The sequence below is a fragment of the Mus caroli genome, unplaced genomic scaffold (genome assembly GCF_978045245.1).
Source record: "Mus caroli unplaced genomic scaffold, Mus_caroli_1 scaffold_6, whole genome shotgun sequence".
Lineage (NCBI taxonomy): Eukaryota > Metazoa > Chordata > Mammalia > Rodentia > Muridae > Mus > Mus caroli.
Window position 1 is genome coordinate 7,524,965 of NW_028227261.1, and position 21,221 is coordinate 7,546,185.

The 21,221-nt window shown below is 51.4% G+C and overlaps 1 protein-coding gene across 3 annotated transcripts in view; it reads right to left on the reverse strand.

Annotated features, from left to right (window-relative positions):
- Positions 1-20,494, reverse strand: part of Casz1 (castor zinc finger 1) — a 149,880-nt gene extending 129,386 nt beyond the window's left edge. Inside the window, exon 1 of one of the 3 annotated variants that reach the window (XM_021159784.3) lies at positions 20,380-20,494. The gene's annotated coding sequence lies outside the window, so the exon portion shown is untranslated. Of the gene's footprint in view, positions 1-19,323; positions 19,343-20,170; positions 20,331-20,379 lie in introns of those variants that run through there. The other 2 variants (XM_085838592.1, XM_085838593.1) reach the window with 2 other exon arrangements.
- Positions 20,495-21,221: the final 727 nt, after the last annotated feature.

Genomic DNA, 21,221 nt, shown 5'->3' on the forward strand with positions numbered 1-21,221 from the left:
CTATTTCCCCTGCACCAGGCAGATATCCAGAAAACCCTGGGCAATACACCCCACTGACTCTGCCAGAAATTAGAACACTTGCTTGGTTCCCTACCTTTTGGAAGTGGGTCCTCAATGCATCCCTCTGGGCCATTGCTGCTGATAATTTTTCAGAGATAAACAAACCGGTTTGGATAAAACAAGATCCAACCTGAATTCTTTACCCAAAACTCAAAAAGAACCTCACCACCCCTTTCCTTTCTTTCCCTCTCTACCTACCTTTAGTTCCAAGAAATTCAGGTCACTTGACTTAAAAGCAAAAATTAAACCTTTTTGGTTTATAGACACTACCACACCTATGTCTGGCTAGTCATTTGTCCCTACTTGAAAGGAAGTTGGCTCATTGAGGAAGTCCTGTTTTACTTTCTCAAGGTAGCCTGGGCTAGAAGAAAGAACAAGGAAGGACAGATGTGCCTGTCAACCTCTGTCTTGTTGGCTTCTAGCCTGTCTTTCTCTTTTTTTTTTTTTTTTTTGGTTTTTCGAGACAGGGTTTCTCTGTGTAGCCTTGGCTGTCCTGGAACTCACTTTGTAGACCAGGCTGGCCTCGAACTCAGAAATCCGCCTGCCTCTGCCTCCCGAGTGCTGGGATTAAAGGCGTGCGCCACCACGCCCGGCGCCTGTCTTTCTCATGTGGCTTTTAGGTTCCAAATTCCGATGATTCCTCTCCTTAAAAATCTGTACTCTGTTTTCAGATGGCAAGTATGGTCTGGACAACTGGTCTACCTGTCATGTCCAGCCAAAACAGAAGTTGCTCAGCTCCCCTGGGGGTTCACTAGGCTAATACAGGCCAATGTCAGGACGGGAAGAAGGCGAAAGGATCAAGAGGAAAGACAAAGATCTGAGATCTATGGTCACAAGTGTCTCTCTACCAATTCAGTGTATGATGTACCTGTCTACAGTCGTTTATGCCCGGCACACCCTCACCCACCACCCTGTGCCACCCAGTCAGGCACCTCAGTGGCCTCGGCCTTTCTAAAGAGTGCTTTGTACTTTCTGCCCTCAGCTAGTCTGGAATCTCTGCCAGGGCTCCCGCCTCCAAAATCCCCATCAGTGGGGTCTGCTTGGTCCCTGTAGCTAATTTACACCCGTCAGGGTTTAAAATAGCTGAAGCATAAATGAAAAGTCCAATTTCTTCAAATTTGCATTGTAAAACCATCCTTCAACTTCCTTGAAATAAATTTTACTATTTTATTAGTGCAAACAAAATGGTAATAAAACACTAATACAGCGTCTTGTATCCAGGGGAAGAGCTAAAATTAACATAGAGCGAGCAGTGTTTGCTATTACATTCAATTACCTTTTTACTTGAGATTTACATTCTCATCCCCTTAATCTCCATAGTAGTGGCTTCAAAATCATTCCTCCCAGGCTCTGCCCTTCCAGAGCCCCCACAGCTGGAAGCCAGGCCTCCCGCCCAGATGGCGCTCACCCTGGGCACAGAGCCTGCCCCTTTCTCCACAGCTGCCAGTTGTCACAAGGTCCCACTCCTCTCCCCTGCTCATAATTTTCTCACGTCTCAGCCTCTCAGTATGAGGCAAGTTCAAACCAAAGGGCTCTGACCCGAGGCACAGGCAGACACACGGTTATCAATGAGAAGTGCACAGGGCACAGGCCAGGGGCATTGCACGCCGAGGCTGCTAAAGGCTCTGGTTGGTATGATACAGAGGCGGGGGCTCTTGGGAGTTCTAGGGAAACTGCCACCTCTGGTTTGACAGGTTGTGGGAGAGGACTTGCTACATGGCACAGCTGGGGACTCTTGAGGGTGGCAGGAAGCTCCAGTCATGCTAAAGTGGGAAGAAATGGAGGAACCACTGGGTCTAGCCCTTCTCCGTGTGGACAAAGTCGAAGTCTTAAGATGTGCTGTCAGTTGGTGGCAGTGGCAGGACTAGAAATCACCTCAGATGTCTCCCCATCCAGGGCTCCCTTTCTCCCAGTTAACACCATAAAATCTCATCCCCCAAAAGAAGTATAGCACCGCATACATTCAAATGTGGAGCTGGTCGGCTTTGCTCCGAGCCACTGGGGGACAGTCCTGTGTTTCCAAGCAGCCCAAAGGCTTTGCCCCAATTCCAGAACTGCCATGGACTGGCTAATTTACACCGTGGGAGTGGGACCGTGGCCACACAACCGCTCCTTCCTCAGCCTCGGTTTCTCCATCTGCACAAATCCCTGAGCTCACAATGACCAAAAAGATCACATGAGCCTCAGAGCCCCACCGGCGATCCTTCCTGAGACCAGAGCAAAGTGTGTGACCAGGGCCACAGACATGGACACAGGCCACGGAGTCCCAGGCAAGGACGTGACTTCACCTTGAACCACTGTCTTTCTTTCCTATTCCAATCTCTGGAAAAAAAATCCCAAAGTGTCCCTACAATAGACCCCACCAAGTGTCCCTACAATATCTTTAGCGCTAAAATGGAGGCAAGCATGGCCACAGAGCCCAGGCCCCAGGCCACCTCTGGGAGCACTCAGATAGGAGGTCTGAGGAAGGCAAGGCAGACAGGGAGATTCTTGATAACAAAGTTGTAAACCTCTCTCCCCTAATTTTAATCTACCTGGTTTTTAAAACCGGGGTGTGGGGGGGAGGATAGCGGTTAAATGAAAGGGACACACACAACCGCACACAACCATCCACACAGGCAGAGACTCATCTGCCCACGCGACACCAACACATACAACCTCCTACACAGCCACCTACATAAAATCACTCACACGCAGTCACACACACGGCCTCATACAATCACAACCAGTCACTTCTCGCGGGCACACACACAATCGCAATCCTATATGCAACTATTCCGATATCCAACCTTTTACACGTAGCCAGTCAACCGTCCAAATATATAAACTCACCTGATCATTCACATACCTCACAGGCAACCAGCCGCATACATGCCATCACCCACACAACCACATTTTACACACAACCACATTTTACACACCTAACCTGACACCCAATCCCACATGCTTTCTAACCCTGACCCCCTCCACACACACACACACACAGTCCCAACTCTCTCACTCTTCTGGAGGACATTGGGTTGAAGGTTCCAGTTTAAACGGATGTGGGGGGGGGGGTGGAGAGGTGGCTTAGTCCTTATGAGCACTGACTGCGTTTCCAGACCACCTCGGTTCAATTCCCAGCAATCACATGGTGGCCCACAACCATCCGTAACTCCAGTTCCAGGGAATCCAATGCCCTCTTCTGATCTCTGAAGACACTGGGATATATACAATTCATATACATACATTCAGGGAAACACTCATATGCATAAAATAAAAATAAATAAAATTTCAATAATGAAATAAGGCCACATTGGGCTTGATGCTGATCTACATGCTATTTGAGATTCCAAATGATACATACAGTAGCAGAGACTCCAGGAAGAGTTGCATGAGCAACTCTTGTGTGTGTGTGTGTGTGTGTGTGTGTGTAGTACGTGTATATGCAAGCACACATTCAATAGTGTTTGTGGAGGCCAGAGGTCAATGTTCCACATCTTTCTGTATCTATATATCTGTCCTATTTGTGGGACCAGATCTCTCACTGAACCCAGAACTACTGCCTAGCTCCAGAGCCCCCAGGATCCTCCCGTCTCTGCCTCCCCGGTGCTGGGGTTACAAATGCGCACTGCCCTGCTCACCTTTTTTTAAATCTAGGTTTTAGAGATTTGAATCCAGATTCTTGTACTTTCAAAAGCAAGTGCTTCACCAATGGGGACATCTTCCTGGCTCTCAGGAAAACAAAACGCAGCTGGTAGCTCACTACTGCCAGGCTACTGACTGTTAGGCATCACCAGTCAGAGCATCAGCCACCACTGGGTCATCCTTGCTCCCCCAGCCGTCCAGCTGCCTGCTCTGTCTTTCTATCTGGGCCCCTGTGGGGGGCTCTGTCTTTCTATCAGTTCCCTGCTCCACAAACACAAGACTGAGGTAGTGGGACTGAACAGGGGCAGTCCCGTGCGTGGATGCCATGCAGGGAGCTGCATTCAGTTCCAACAAGCCTTCTACATTTTTTTCCTTATTTTTTTCCCTCCCCACCATGAAACAAAGAAAGTTTGTTGTGGAGGTGTAGACCTTTCTTGGGCCTTGTCCGAGTTTCTACCTTGTTTTTCTTTTTCCTTCTCCCTCACCTCCACCCTGCCTTCCCTACCTCCCCACCTTGAATAAATAAAGCGCCCAGTGCTGGCACCAGCTGGTAAGGAAAGAACAAACTATCTCATAATTTTCTAATTTTTTTTTTCACACACTGGCCCAGGGTTTTGGGCAAAGGACAAAAGCTATTGTTGAAGAGAGCACAACACGGAGTTCTGAGTCACCGATCCGCCTCGGTTCCTGAGAGCTCATAGGTCTGCTCTGCTGGCAGAGCCGGTGAGCTCAGAGCCCTGCGGGGGCCGTGGGTGCAGGCGCCCTCTTGGGGCGCGGCCCCGCCCCCCACCCTTGCCAGGGCTCCCCGCTGGGCTGGCACTTCAGCTTTGTTGGCTGTTAATCATAGGGGGAATTTTAATAAAATGTTATGAAATAAAAAACAAATCAGCCTGAGTTCTCTGTGCACCCCCCCCTTAATGCTGTCATTTCGGGGACATCTTTCAAGCTCTTTCATAGAGTTTCTCTGGTGGCCGTCAGAACACTGGACATTCAGGGGGAGGGGTATTTTCTCCAATACATATAATAAATATTTTTCTATGTTTCAAAATCATCCTCGAGATAGCTATTTGCATAGGCGAGGCAGGATTTATTCCCTGCGTTATCACGGGAGGACGCTATGACGGCACAGGGGAATATCTTTAAATCAGATCATGTATCCACAAGAGCTAAACCCAGGCTGGGGGCTTTGCCTGAGTGACCCAGATCACCTTGTCTGTGGGTGCCTGGCCTTGGGAAGCGCACCTGGAAGATGGTCCGGAGCCCCACCCAAACCTTGCCAGGCCCCGAACTCTCCTGCCCTTGCACCCAGAGAGACACAGGTCCTGCGGCTGGCCCTCATCCTCCAGCCGACCTTCACCCCCGAAGCTGCACTTCCTCTCTCTATAAAGCACCCTGGCAGCAAAAGGCCCACGACAACACGCGTTCTCCGCTTTTATATCTGAATATCTCAAAGCACTTAGCTAAGACCTTCATTTTCTCATTACCCCAAGGAGAGAAGGTCATTCGGGAAAATGGTACAAATATGCCCATTTGTCAAAAGCAAGAGGGAAGGGAGTTAAAAGGGATATTCTACCAGTGAAGCGAGCAGGCAAAACCAACCCCAGAGAACACGCAGGGCCCGCTTGCCCGCCCAGTGGCCCGGCTTGCTTCTCTAGCCTCTAGTTCAAGAGTCTTGTGACTGACTGGTAGGATGGCTGAGCATCACAGGCAGGTTTACAGAGAGTCAACCACCCAGCTCTGGCCGCAGCTCATTCTGACCTCATCCAGGGTCTCCACTTAGACCATAATCTCTAAAGATCATGATTATGTAAAATACACATTCTATACATAGACACAGTGACCAAAGGAAAAAATCCTGGATGGAAAGACACCAGGTATGATGGCGTGAAAGAGTATGTCCTAATAATTAAGTTCAGGGTCAATTTCCTTCCTTTTACCTCTTTTAACAGTTTCTGTTCAGATGGGGTTCTGTATTTCCCCGTGCTGGAAGGGAAGCGTGCACTTCGCAGGCAGATCAACCTACACTCAACCACGTGACCGGCCCTGGTGGGAGGCACACACCTATAAACCCAGCTCTCAGGAGGCTAAGGCTGGAGAATCAATGGAGAGTTCAAGGCCAGCCTGGGCTACAAACCGAGACCCTATCTACATAAAAGCAAAGCCAACCAACCAACACCAACCAACTGGCCCTCTTTCACTGACCCCTGTGATCTCTCAGAGCCTTATTTCCTGAGGTAGAGTGGCCATTGATCCACTACCTGCCTCGTGCCCTTCAATCCCACAAAAAGTCACGGTAGAGGATCTGACACACAATCAGCACGCAGTAAATGTCTGTTTCCTTCCTCTTTTAGTAAAGTGGAAATGAAAAGGCAGCTCAGCTTTAATGCCGCACCCGGGGGACAGAACAAGACCCTTCCTCTGCGCTATCTCAACAACTTCCTCCACATCCTCTCTCTCATCCATCACCCCGCACAGACCTTAGCTCTTCTGTGACTCACCTGGAGGGTGAGGAGGGGGCACTGACTGGAGAGAACAAGGCCCTCTTCTACACTCTCACCCTCTCTACTAGGACAGGCCCAGGATAACACAGGCCCCTCCGGGCAGCACAGACACCTCCCTCACGCAACCACTCTGGAGGACACACCAGGCGGGTGATTCCTGGGTTGGCGCCATCCTGGCAGCCTCCGGGAACAGGTGCCAGGCTGCAAAGGCCACCTGCTGCTGGGGGTAGGGCAAGGGCCAGGCTCTCCTCCATGCGGAGAGGTGAAGGAGAACCAAGATGGTGGTAGCGTCTAGGAGTCAACTCCTCATTTGGCAGACAGTCCAGGCTAGCTAGCCTCGAGGCTGCTGCTTGGACAGCCGAGAGCACAGCCCTGGGTCTTAAGAGCCTTGTTCTTTGCTCCAGGGTTCTGTACTGGGTAAATATGTTTGCCTTTTCTCGTTTGTCAAGTGTGTTTAAGCCAGCTTTTGATGGTCATATGGACTGGAGCTCCAACCTGGGCCTTGAGGGTCCTGAAGTCAAAACACAAGGGCAGGTCTGAGCCCACTGCCCTCCTGCCTTCCCCATGACAGAAAGGATGGAGCAGGGGCATTAAAGCCTGTGTACATGGGCTGCCTCTGCCAAGCCTGTGCCGGGGAGGTTTCATCTGATCCCATACCATAAGCACCGGCACCTCCTCTCTCACGAATGAGGGATATGAGAATAGAGTAGTTAGATATGTCCAAAGTTACTCTCACAATAAACAAAGGGCCAGGGATTTGAACCCACAGACTTATTCACTATTCTCCAGTCCAGCTCCTAAAGCAAGGAGATCCCACTAGGCCTTTCCAGAAAGGAGCCCTGAGAGGCATCCCTAGCCACAGGAGAACAAATGTACCCCCCCCCCCCAAGGAGTAGGTTGTAATTCTGTCCGAGTGAGTCTTGTCTCTCAAGGATAAATGTTTCTCTACCACTGAGGCCAGATGGTAAAGCTAAGAGATACCGCTGCACACATGCAGAGCGTTGCTGGAGGAAGGGGATGTGTGGGGTAGCATTAGTTCCCTTCTGAGGCGCCTGGGAAGGCTTAAATGGGGGGATCTAGGGATATGGGGTGGGGGGAGGCATTGTTGAGGGCTGAGACACGTAAATATATGTTGGCTGATTGATGGGTCTGGACATCATGGAGAAGAGATCATGGTGGCAGAGGCCAGACCTTTGGCATACACTAACCCTCAAAGCTGCAGGCCTTTTCGCAAACCAGGGATGATTCCAGCTCAAAATGGTGTGCCCTTTCTTTTAAAATTCAAATAGGGTTCTAATAGGAGGCTGGATGTAGGGGGGGCACCAGAAGAAGCCCCCACAGCAGGGGCTATCAGCTTGTCAAGTTGCCTGGGAGGAGGTCCTAGGACCCTGCAGCAGGTCCCATGAAAGATGGGACCCAGCCAGGTTGGGGCCGCTGGTTCACTGGGGCAGTCAGTCTCCAAACATGCTGAGCACAGCACATGGCTTCATTCAGAAACCCAGAGTAAAAGGTACAGACGGGTCTAGGGTGGATTCAGCCCTTAACTCATTCGAGATCGCTGGTGGAGCCACAGAGGAGACAAGGCAGGTCCAGACATAATCCCGGGGGCAAATATGGACACATTCTAGAAATGGTAATTCTTTGCGAAATCCCTCTAAAAACCAAACAAGCATTGGGAAGTGATGGAGGGATGAGTGAGCCTGGGCCCCGAGGTCGGAGTGGAGGGGGTGGAGCCTGGGGGGTGGAGCCTAGGGGTAGCTTGTTTTCTACCCCTGCCAAATCCTCGTTTACTGTCAGCTTCAATCCAGCTTCAACCCATTCGGAACTCGCTGGCTCAATTGCCTTTTCACGGGGGAAGGAGCCTGCACAATACAGGGGACCTTTTCAGCTCCACATTAGCGCACAGGGCACTGGGCAATGTCCGGGAATAAACACACACATCACTCCTGAGGCCGCTGACCCCCACTGCCATCTGAAGCAACCCTTCCAGCAGGGCCAGGGGCACGCTAATCGACGCTCCTCGATTTTAATTCTTTGGGGTGGGTTTTTTTCCTTCTTAGCTCTAATGTGGCTTGGACCGTGGAAAGTTGTGTGTAAGCACGCTTAAGCACGCAAACACACATATGCACTCACACACGTACGCATGCGCGCGGGCGCACACATGCTTAGTATGTTCGAAGAGAACATACTCTTTGTTTTTAACTTTAGTAAACGCTAAGTTGTTCTACACGGAGAAGAAAGAGATGGATGGAAAGAAGGAACCTAAATTAGGTTCCTAGGAAGCATAGAGTCAGGGGGTGGGGTCTCTATTTAAAGTACTTCTAGCAAACAGGGTTTTTGGATAAATCAGCATTTGATAAGGAAAGGTCCCTATGAACCTGACAGTCACCAAAGGTTTCAATTCCTATTATGAACATGATGATTATGGTTATCACGGTGCCTTTTTTATGTTGTTTTGTGGAAGGGCATAAGCCCACCATAACACATGTGTTGTAGAGAGGATAACTTACAAGGCCTGGCTCCCCACTTCCACCACGTGGATGCAAGGAATTGACTTCAGCTTGTCAGACTTGGCAGCAAGTGTCTTTACCAGCTGAGCCGCCATGCCAGCCCATGACTCCCATTTGTTTTTGAGTGCTAACCATGTTCCTTGCTCCGTAAAATGCCTCCAACATGACCTCAGCTAATGGCCACCAGAACCGGAGAAGGTGGGCTCTGTGTGCTGTCAGCCCAGTCCTGCAGAGTGAGACCACAAAGATGGCAGGCAGGAGGAGAGTTTGAGGCTGTACCCTCCTCCCTCCAGACTAGCATGAGAGGAATGTGCTAGGCTGGATCACAGAGAAGGTGGTCACTGTTAAAGACGGCCTCACTCTGTCCCTTAGGGCTCCTGCACATAGGCCTAGCCCAGAGGGATACTGCCTAACAGAACTTCCTGTGATGCTGTAAATGGTGTGTGTGTGTGTGTGTTTATAGGTCGGTCTATCTATGTATTTGTGTTTGTATGTATATCTGTTTATGTTTGTGCATATGTGTGTCAGTGTGTATGCGTGTCTATGTGTGTATCTGTGTGTGTCTTTGTTTATGTCTATGTGTTTGTGTGTGTGTGTGTATAGTCTAACCCAGTAGCACTGGCCAGTGTGACTAGGGAATAGCTTGCTGGATTGTCTATCTAATTGAAATGTCCACAGAGCAGCGGCTACTTGATCAGCCAGTACGGACCTCAGACCCCAAGGCCTCTAGTTATCTCCAGCCCAAAACTATTTTAGAAATAAAGGAAAGAAGACAAGATGGGAAAAAGAATCATGAACTGTCTGTCAGCCAGGTCCCTACCTTCCCCACCAGCATTTTGTCTTCTCCTTCCTTCCTTCCTCCCTCCCTCCCTCCCTCCCTTCCTTTCTTCATTCCATCCCTCCCTACTATGTGCTTCCTCCCCCCACCCACCCCTGCCCCCACATCTCCCTTCTCTCTCCTCCTTTCTTAGCAAAAAGCATCAGTTTAATTAGATAAATCCTCCAAGCCTGTGTCCTGGAGTTCGTCATGGAAATTAACCTGTTCCAGATCTCAGATAGTGAAACAAGACCGCGGTGTTGTGGCGTAGCACAGTGAAATGGGAGAGGCTGATGGGGTGTCATACACCCCGTCTTCCATAAGTGCCCCAGCCCCTCCAGCGCCCCTCCCCCTTGCCTCCGAAGGTCACTGCCACCACACACGCCCCTCTGTCTTCTTGTCCTGGCCTTTCCTCCTAGGACTGGACTACTGCTCAGCAGGCCCACTCAAGGGCAGGTAGGAAATCTACACCAAGGGAGGACCTGCTGTGGTCCAAAAGCTCCAGGTGCAACCTCAGCGGACACACCCTTCTGGCTGGCCCTCAGGACAACTCCATGAACAGAGAGAGGGAATCCCAGTCCCATTTTACAGAACATGCAAACACCAGACATGAATCTGCCCAAGCAGGAAAAGCCGGGTCTGCATTCAGCGCGGTCCCATTTTCTCAAGGACAAGCCACAGGGAGAGCGGAGTCCACAGGTACTCAGGCCAGTTCCTAAGCCTGCCCTAGCCTTCCGTCTCCTGTGTCCTGTCGCAATCGGCCCTCACCCAGTTCGACCACGATGGGAAGCAGAAACTAACGATCCTGGTCCCAGCTTAGGAAGACACATGTGGGCCTCCTGACCCTGTCCAAAATATCCAGAGAAGTGAGAGAAAGTTCAGATTTCCAACCATCCATCCATCCATCATCCTACAAACAGTGAGTTCTTAGCACTCGATACACAGTGGGCAGATTTCCCCCTTTCACAGATGAGGACAGGCTAGTTAAGTCATTGATGTAAAATCACGTGACTCTGCCCCCACTCCCAGTCTTGCCAGCTGAAAAATACACATGACTCTGACTCCTCAGGGTGACCAGGGACGCCGCCACCGGCTGAAACAACAAGGCCCACCCCAAATCTTCAGTGCAATCTCCTATACGGCTAGAAAAGCCACCCCAAGGTCCTAGTAAGAGAACCAGCTCAGAACCTGACACGAGCAAGCAGCCTCAGTACCACATGCACAGTCTGTATCCAGGCCCTTTGTGGACTAGAACTCAACAGGGGTCCCCTTAGAGACACATACCAGATTACATAAAACTGGCTCATCTGACATTGGGGACATCCTTCACTTGACAACATGACCATGATAAATTCTTCATTACATTTAATTACTTTCAAAGGACACTCACAGCTAGGAACCCGGCTGACTTGTCAAGACGAGGGAGGCAGTACTGTCAAAGACTATTTGACAAGACAGGAAACTGAGGCCCAAAGAGATCAAATGATTCACTCAAGGTCACAGTAATGTGGAATCCGGCCAGAACTGGAACAGACTCTCTTGATGCTTTAACACGTCACGAGACCCTAAGTGGACGCGGAGACTCGGAGCTCAGAACCACAGGGAAGTTGACAGTCTGAGCCCGGGGACCTCACTCTTCTCTCTCTTCAGTCAAAGAAGCAGGTGTGTGACCCACCATCTCCCCAAGAATCGGATTTTTCTGAAATTCCCAAAGAACCCCAGGACTAGTGGGCCCGGAAATGGCCCTCACATAGCAAACTGCACAGCTGAGCTCCCTGGGGCGAGGGGGGCGGCTGAGATGCTGGCACAGCCCCTGTGGGTACCCTGCCAGCAATTAGTGCTGGGGAAGGGTGCCAGGCCTGGCAGAACGCATTCCCCACCCCTTCTTCTCATTTATACACACACACCACAAACAAACACACATACACACACATACCACACATATACCACACACACACACCATACACACACATACCACACACACCATATATACACCACACACACACACACACACACCTTATATAGATACCACACAATACACACACTACATAAACACACACACAAACATACACCATACACACACAAACACACATACCACACACCTGTACACACACACACACCACACATACATACATACATACATACACACACACACACACATATACACTTTACACATATACCCACCTAGCATCGGAGACACAGCGCAGCTTCCTTTCAGTAAATCTCTCGTCAGCAAGGCGCGCGAAGGGCATGCAATTTGGCCATTAGTGCTCTTAAACAACAGAAAGGCAGAATCTACCCACCATTAACCCAACCTGCTCCCTGTGGACTTCACACCAGCTCAGTCACCAGCTTCACCTCAAACTCCCACGCTCGCTCTATAAGCTCCCCGGGAGTTTCCAGAGAGAGAGAGAGAGAATTTTTTTTTAATTCTTTACAACACATTATGAGAAGTCAAACCTTTATTGTGCTCGCTGTCAGACCCACCTCTCTCCCCAGAGTAAACCATCCACAGTTGGCACATGACCTTGGCTAAGACCCTTCTGCAAAGCCTAGGAAGCCCAGGGAGTATAAACAGGAAAAGCTGCTCCTGGTGCGTCCTGGGGCATCTGCCTGAGCAAGTGCAGGTTGGTTCCACAAAGGATAACCTGCCTGTTGGCCAGGCTTCACCTACAGGGTCCCCCTTGTGACAGCTTGAAGCATTCTCCTCTCCCGGGGGGCCCGGGCCGAGGCAGGCAGGTGGGAGCCATTGGGAGGACCATTCTGCCTCCTTCCCTAAGAACTAGAAAGCAGCATAATGCAGCAAAGGGCTCTAGAGGGCTCTTAGTCTGGGTTTATAAGATCTGAGAGACCCCTCAAAGTATAAGTGATATTTATGATTATGAGGGGGTTTTTTTTGTTTTGTTTTTTGTTTTTAAAGAGCAGTCTCAATAAGGGCCATGCACAACTCAGCCATCCCAAGCTCGGGGTGCCTGGAGACTAAGGCAGGAGTGAGGACATGGGCTAGAATCCGTTCTTCCTTCCTTCTGTGCCCCTAGCTAGCGACTTCCTTTGGAAGCTGCCCTGCTTTATCCTTGCTGTGCCCGGGGAACTGAGCAGAGCGTAGCCAGACCATGAGCTGGGCTGTGCCCCTGGGCTGGTGCCCACTGCCCTCCTGCCTGTCATCAGGGCTGCCTGGCAGTGAGCGAGCGGGCAGAGCGATTGCACAGTGGAGCCCACCAGCTGAGAGGAGAGGGAGAGCCGGCGGCGGCAGCCAGCTCCCCTGCTTGGCGAAGCCTCACAGATCCTCTTAGCCACCTAGTGTCCAGAGTTGGCCTCTGGCCGCCACTCGGTCCATCCAGCTCCCTAGAACAGCTACTGCTAGGGAATTCTGAGGAACTGGAAGCAGGGGTACAGAACATGACAAGCCCCTGCTGCCAATGCTCCCCCCACCTCTGGAAGTCTGAGGCCTGAGTATTAGGGATACAGCAGATACAGCCCAGGAGGAAGCCAAGGCCTGTGCCCCCACCCCGACACCTTCCAAGCAAGACAGAGCAGGCCTCATTATCCCTGCTCTCCCCCCTCAAAAAACAGAAGATTTATTATCTTCAAAATTATCTTGAAGATTCTCTTTGTGTCCACGCAGACCACCCCTCCCATCTCTGATATCTTGGGGTGCCCTAAGCCCAACCTCCAGGCCTCGTGAGGAACCTCCTGAGGACTGGGCCTCTACTCTCCCTTGGTCTGTGGGCCCCCCTCAGATTCCCTCCCCTGCCGCCGTCTCTTTCCTCTGTGTCCTCAAGACTCCTCTCACCTTGAGAAGTGTTAGGATTACCCAGCATTTACACTCAATGCTCTTCTGTATTCCTTAAGACTTATTAAGAATGATAATGAGTTCCGAAGGAGCTATGAGCCTTTCTCTCTCTCTCTTTCTCCTCTCTCTCTCTCTCTCCTTTTCTCCCTCTATACACCCCCCCACACACACACTTGCTTTCCTTCTCTACATGTCTTCTCCACAGAAGACACACAGGACAAATCCAGACTAAAGTTAGGGGGTGGGGGTGGGGGTGGAGGATCCGAGCAGCCTGGATGAAGGTCACTTGAGGATTCATGCTCCTTAGTTCATCTTTCTCTGGCTTCTCTCTAGTTGTCTACAATTACTATGATTTTAGAAGAATCTCTCCTAGGGCAGGCCACCCCTCACTCTGCTGGACTTTGGACAGGAGTAGGGGGCAGCTGGCCTGCAAAAACCTCGTTAACATTCAGTTCTTAAACGGTTGATTAATCTTCGCAAAATTTACGGCAGGCTTTAGTCGCACACACACCCCCAGACCCCCTGCAAGCTGTGGCCTCAGAACCAAAGCAACTCAACTTGGTGAACTTGAGGGGGTAACGAGACAGGGCTGTCCCTCTGCCTCCAGTGGACCCTTGCCACTGGAACCACAGGCAGCCGGGTGACAGATGGAAGGCACACAGATGACACTACCCAGGCTGTAGACAGACCTGATCTCTGAAGACTAGAGGGGAGATCCAGGGCAGCCAGGGCCATGCCTAACTTTTAGCTACTGGGGGCGGGGGGGGGGGGCAAGGGGCGGGTTCATGTGAAGTGGAGGAAGGCAGCAGCCAGTGGGGCAGAGAAGCAACCAAGCAGAGTTCAGAGCTGGCAAGGACACGGAGCCTTGCGCCCAGGAAACACACTCGAATCCCGGGCAGAGGGACTGACTGGCCTTATCGGTCTGCCGGGCTGCCCTTCAGAGAAAAGGAAGAGCAGATCCTAATGAAATTACAGTTTTTAAAATGTCTATAAATTAAATCTATCTCCCTCTCCCTGTGCCTCAGCCCCATCCCCTCTAGCAAGGCCTGTTTGCCTCAGCCCGCTCCCTCTGCTCATGCCTGTTTCTCTGATATAGACATCAAGAGGTTACGGGCTCAATTATAGCTCTACTGGAGTCCCCGCATCAGACTTGCCTTCTCTTCTTCTTCTTCAGAAGCCAGATGCCAAATAAATCTCTCTTCTTTAGATTTTTATTGTCAATGCCAAAAGCTAAAGACCCTTCCCATCGACTCCCTAGTCTTTTTGCACTAGTTCAGAAGGAGGCAAATGTTCTTCAGAATGTGTCCGAGGACAACACAAACGTCTCTCTCTCCGTCCCCCCACCCCCAACCCCCACCCCCGCTTCTGAAGGGCACACGCAAAACCTTGGCTCTCTATGAAATCTTTAAAAGAGGTGGGGAAGCCGGTGTCAGTGTACTTAATGTTAGTGGGGAGGGCGAAAGAGCAGCTGGCACGTAGAAAAATCTAACACATTTCTAAAGTTAAAAGCTGACATCATAAGGCTTCTTGCTAGCAGAGGAAGGTCCATTTAAAACCGGCAGAATATACAAGGTGACTGCTGAAGAAAGAGAAAGGATGGTCTCCACCTTCCTCACACTGTCACAGTGTGCCTTAGGGAGCTTTGTCATCAGGCAATCACAAGCTGAAAGGGCCCTCTCCCCCACCACCAAGGAAAACAAAGTTACTGTGTCTGAGTTACAATCAGTCAGAGCTGTTGATTCCTGAGAAGGAACCAGCTTCAAGTCGGAAGTCTAAAGGAGAAAGAAAGAAAGAGGGGGAGGTGGGGGGGGGGAGAAAGAAAAACCCAAACTCTACCATCGTGTTGGAAAAATAACCAAAAGAGATTCCAAAACCTACTTTTACAGTAAAAAAAGTGCTTAAGAGAAAGTGCTTAAGAGTGCCAGAGGATGCTGAAGGTGGACAGGAAGAGAAAACTTGGTCCTTCTAATTAGCCAGACTGAGGGAAAAAGAAGGCAGCTAGCCGGTGTGCGCATATCACTACCAAGTCATTAATTCTTTCCTGTAAACAATTTAATTAAGTTTTGCCAAATACAGGAAAAAATACTCATTTTGGACTGCTATCTCCACCCCCCCCCACCAAGCCTCAAAAGCAAAAGTCTTCAGCCCCCACCCCCAGTGCCCACACCTCCAGGCCTCCCTGTGTACAACCTTCAGGAGGCTGCCAGCCCACGCAGAGATTGCACTACGCAGGGGTGGGAGATGGCAGTGCCCAGGTCTGAAGCTGACATTTCAGTTTTTAAAGGAAAAAAAAAAACCGAGCAAAATAAACTGTTGACTTTTTAGCTAAAAGTATTTTCTTGTTCTAACTCATGTTCTTATGTTACTGAGCTTAAAAAAAGAAAAAGAAAAGAAAAAAGAAAAAAAACAAACAAGAGAGAGGAGAGAGAGAGAGAGAAAGAGAGAGAGAGAGAGAGAGATGACTTTCCTTGAATGATCTGTTTAACCTAAGCCAGAGGAAAAAAAAGAAAGTCATTAATTACTTATGTGAGCTATTGCTTCAGAAAGACAATAAACCTGCCCGGTCGCCATGGATATGACATATTTGCTCTGAAAACAACACAATAATTAGCAAAGGGGAAAGATACAAGGAGAATATGCAAACTCCTGAGTTTAAAGCCACAGTGCTCTTTTTACCCCTAAGCCTCTGCTCTGTTTGCAATCCAAATCAAACAAAAATTTAAAATATAGCAAAGAGGGAAATAGCAGGGTTGGCTTCCCCCCCCTCTCTCCCGTGAGCTGAAAAGCAACAATGGCTCCACCCACCTGCAAAATAAGACTTGGGGGGGGGACAAGTATTGCTTGTTTGTTTTCTCCTAGCAGGGGTGGAGTCTTGGTGGTTTTTTTTTTTTTTAAGTGAGCTCTTATTTAGTATTGGGCCTTCTGGCCAGATATAAATTTATTTATGAAAGTCAAATGCCCTGTGTGTGGTTCATGCCCCCCCCCAAGTAAATGGAAACATGGGGGGGGCTGTAGTTGAAAAGCTAACCAGCCTATTCCAAAAGCACCAACTCTGTAGGGGACCTCCATTCCCCCTACCTCCAAGAAAATGGAGCCTGGGTCTTACTTTAATATTAAAAATGCATTAAATGGTTTTACCTACAACTTAGTCCCTAAGGATCATTACGAAATGCAATCGCTTTGTATCATATCTGTCAGCGTGATAAATATTGGAGCTAGAGAAGGTCTGCATTTTTTTTCAGGATGTCACCAATCAAGATGGTTTTTTTTTTCTGCCTTATTTTCTTAATTCACTGACTCCCCCTAACCATGACCACCGAAGTCACACACACACACACACACACACACACACACACACCACCCTGAACTGAGGAGGAGAAAAAGTTGATATACTTTTAAACACCAACCACAGGTCAATAATACTCTCAAAAAGCAAGAAAAAAGTTAGGAGTTAAAATTTTGGGGTGACTACTTCCCTCAAAGAGGAAAAATTAAAGTATCCTATTAGCTTTGAGTGAAAACCTTTTCCTTCTTCCCAGAGGCGAAATTCCCAAAAACAGATGGTCAGGATCTCAAAGAAAGTAAATATACCTCAGCCCCCACAGGCAGAGAAATCTAACTTTGAACTTCTTTTTAAATTAAGGGGGGGCAAGATAAACTATTAATAAGAATGAGAGGTGGGTTGCATTTTGTTTTTCTTATTCAAAAAATCATTAAGCACAAGGGGGGCAGATATAAAAGGGGAGGCGCCTATGTAACTGACTTTCCTATTTTTTTAAACAATAGTTTTTTTTTTTTCAGATTGGCCCCTTTGATCTTGAAAGAATTTTGCTCTTCTATGATGGGGGGGGGAGGGCTCGGTGGTGAGATGATCCTGCTTTAAATGGTGACGCAACTTGGGGATCAAAGCCTTCTCTTTCTGTTAGCCATAATAAGCTGTACTTGCCACGAAGCGGGAGTCCCCCGGGCTCCTTTCCTTCGTCAGAAGGAAATAAAATGAGCTGATACTCAGAGCAAGACACGAAGGTGCAAAGTCTAAAAACAAAATAAAACAAAAAGGGCAAGGCGGAGGGGAAGAGGGAGGCACTGGCTCTTTAAACGTTTTAGTGCATATGGAGTTTGATTTCTGAAAGAGATCAGTTTAACATCTCCATAGAAACCAGCAACAGATTATCATCAACAGAATAAATAACTAGTCTAATAAATTAAACAGGAGGCATAAGATCGCTGGAAACCTGATTACTGAAGTTCAACAATATTCCCCATAAACCCTCGTTAACCGCCTCTAAGGTGGCTAACAAGATGGGGTGAGGGGGTGTCTTTCGGATGAGCTAGGTTCCGTGAAGACTGACGCTGGACGCTGCCGGAGGTGGAAGAAGATTCCCCTTCTCGGTCCAGGAAAGGATCTAGGAGTTGTAGTGAGGGACGAAGCACAAAAAGCCAAAGTTTGGGAAGTGTGAAAGTGGTTTCAATTGCGTGATACAGTGCGGGGTGCGAGGACCGCCCGGGACGCACCGCTCGGCCGCCACTGGGGCTCAAGCTAAGAGCTTTGCGCTTGGGCGCGGATCTGCCCAGCGCCCCCTCCGGGCACGTGGAGTGCAGTCAGGGCGCAGCCCCGGGGGACCAACTATCCCCCCGCCCCGCGCCTGGCGCAGCTGCTCCTGCTCAGCCGGGACAGCTCCCTTTAGCATGGCGGCGTGTGTGTGTGTGTGTGTGTGTGTGTGTGTGTGTGTGTGTACGCGCGCGCGCTCTGGGCGGGGAGGGGGGGTCACCAACGTTACCAGACGATCTGTTTTCCAGTTCCCTTGTGCGCTCTCACCGCGCGCCCATACCAGCTTGGATGTAGCCTAAATTTACCAACTTTGTCCGGAGACTACTCCGGTCTTTACCCCATCCCACCCCCAACCTCTGTGACTGTACTAAGCGTTAGCTGGACAGATACACCGAGGGCCGCGCCCCCCCCCCCACTCCTTTGGAGAAGCGACGTACACGCTCAGTCTCCCCAACATTCTGCCAGGTTTAGGGGAGCTCCAGCTCGGAGGAGGGGTATTATCCCTGCTGGAACACATCTTCCACCCAGGCACCTACATCTTCACCCTTCCCAGTGTGACTGGAAGGAGGTCCTCGCCGCACCCAGGCCGGCTTCGCAAGCCGAAGCTGAATCTGGAGAAACTTGTCTGCGGGGAGAAGCGGTCCCTGGCCTCACTCCTCTCCTCCCCCAGCTCGGGACCCCGGTCGGGGAAGACTTGGAAGAAGAATCTGTGCCCACCCCCTAGAGAAAAATCTATTATTATGATCTTAATCTACGCCCCCAAAGTGTCCCTCCCGCTGTGATTGACGGCGCATACACCTGTTCCCCTCGCAGAGTAGAGTCCAAACGCTGGGGACAGACATTCGCTCAACCGCTTCTCGGCCGCCCAGCGACCGCCCGCGCCCGGGCACCCCCGCCCGCAGCCCCAGTGCTCCCCTGGCCGAATCTCTCCACCCCAGGAGGCCGCCCCCTCCCCTCCCAGGCCCTGCTCCCCGGCTTCTCCCGCTCCCGGTCGCGCTGGCTTCGAAAAGAGAGAGAAAGAACAGAAAGCAAAACTTCCTGGCGGCCGACGGTCATCAGCTGCACATTCTGCAAATGCCACCGAGTAAAAATAAACCGGCCGCCGCTCCGCCCGGCCGGCTCACCCCGGGCGCACGACTCAGCCCCCTGTCCCGGGAGGTCCACGGCTGAGGGTCTGTTTGTCAGGGTCCCCTGATTCCCGCGCACCCCTCAGAGTCCCGCTCCCCGACACTCTGTCAGTTACCATTTGACGCTCCTGTATAGTGAAGGTCGACCCAAGAGTCCCGGTGGCCCAGTCATCTCCCCTTCACTGTCCCCTGTGCCCCTACATGCTCCTGTCCTCTGCCAGAAGCCGATTTCAGCCCCATGTCCTCTCCACACGCTAAACTCCCGAGGTCCTCCTCAGCCCACCTAGGGTCACAGACCCCGCCCGATCCTCTCCTATCCCTGGAGAGAGCCCCCACCTCCGGCGCCGGAGCTCACCGCTCCACCCGCAATCGGGCCTGCCAACCCAGCGTCCCAAGTCCCCGGGCGCAACTTCTCTCTCCGCGCACACAGTAGCCGCCGCAACTCCCCCGGAACTTTTCCCCAGACCCAGGGCGAGCTTCAGCCGACAGCAGAGCGGTCGGAGCCAGTGACCCAGTGTTGCGAGTCGGAGCCCGGGGGGGGGGGGGGGGGGACGGGGACTCGGGGGTAGGGGGAACGAGTAAGAAACGCCACTTGCCGCGCTTGGAGCGGCGCACTTGAGATAAACTTCCCAGGCACAGATAGAAAAGGGGGCGCCGCTCCCCAGATCTCAGAACCCTCTTGCCTTCATTTTCCCACCCGGAGCTCCCCTTGGCACCCTGCGCCTACGCGAACACTGCCTACCTCTGCTGACAGAACATACACCCCGGTGTCGGGGCACAAGAGCGGGCTAGAGGAGATCCCCACCCACCCCTTCCCTTGGGCAAAGTCTTGCAAAGTCACCCCAGGAGCCCCTCACCCCTGCCTCCTTCTCTCCTCCAGACAGCTCACGATCCCCCCTGCAGCAGGAGGGGGCGTGGGAGAAGGAACGATCACCCAGTATTGGCAAGCACCTGCGCCCCCAGCCCACTGCGCGGAAAGCGCCCCCACCCTAGTTGCAAAGTCCTGTACTCGTGCCTGGCACCTCCCCCTCTTCTCCGCTACCCCGCCGACCCCTCAGTTGGAGTAAGTGACCCCCAGGAGCTGCAGCCCTCCCTCCACTGGAGCGGCTCGCCGGGCATTCCCCTAGTCACTGCGGGCGCCGCGCCGCCCCGCGCCGGGGTGCCAGCCCTCTGTGCCCCCTACCTCCCGTACGGCCGGAGTTGGGTGGCAGCCGCCGCTCGCAGGCTGGCTGGCTCGGTCGTTCGCTCGTTCGCCCGCTCCCAGCTGCAAGCGGCAACCCCGGGGGTAGTGAACTGCACCGGGACAAGGGTGAAGCCTGGAGGCGGCCCAATAGGCCCGCAGAGGTGGAGGGCTTGAAGGGGCCGCGGTGGAAGGAGCGCCGAGTCTCTTACCTGCACTTGGGGCGGCTTTGGGTGACTTTCCAAGTCCGGGGAAAAATGTGTGTGTGTTTGGGATGGAGCGCCGCGGGCGCGCATGCGCGACCAAAGTTGCCGGATCCCGGATTTTTCGCTCCCAGTCTCCGCTCTCGCCCGCTGTGATTATGGAATTCTCCGCGGCCGAACGGGCGAGTGGGTGGCATGCAAAACCCGGGCCGGATCGCGGGGCTGGGCTCCGCTCCACCCTCACACCCCCAGACCTTCCCCTCTAGCATTCTTCCCACCCACCGCCAAGGCTGGGCTCCGCGTGCGCGCGCGACGAGATCGGCCAGCGAAGCAGAATCAGAGCGCGCTGCTCCCTTGTGCGGTTCCGGAAGGTTTCTACACCCTCTGAATGGAGTTGAGACTGGGACAGAAGAAAGGGACAAGGGTGCGTTACTTTCCAGCTATTCTGAACCCTTTGACACCCCGAGTTTGGTTCCCACTTTTTCAATGAAAATTGGCTCTCTTTTTTGCAAGCCAGAATCGAATGAAGTCTTCCCTGTTTGATATTTTCTTTGCTCTTACTCTCTGCAAAGGGGAGTTTTCATTCAGCCCCTATGCAAGAAATAAATCCTTAAGTGAGCAAGACAGGCCTCGCAGAACGACCTTACTCTGCGCGTGGGAGGAGGGCAAATCATGTGCATTAAAACGAGAATGCTGCAAAGTGAAAGATCCACGGAGAAAGCAGAGTGTCTTGGGGGACACTTGGCCTGGCGATGGGAGGTGACAGCCTCTTTCATCTCCCCTGAAGGACACTTTGCATCCTTGCATTACCCTAGCAGGGCCTCTTAGCTGTCTACATGGTCACGATCCTC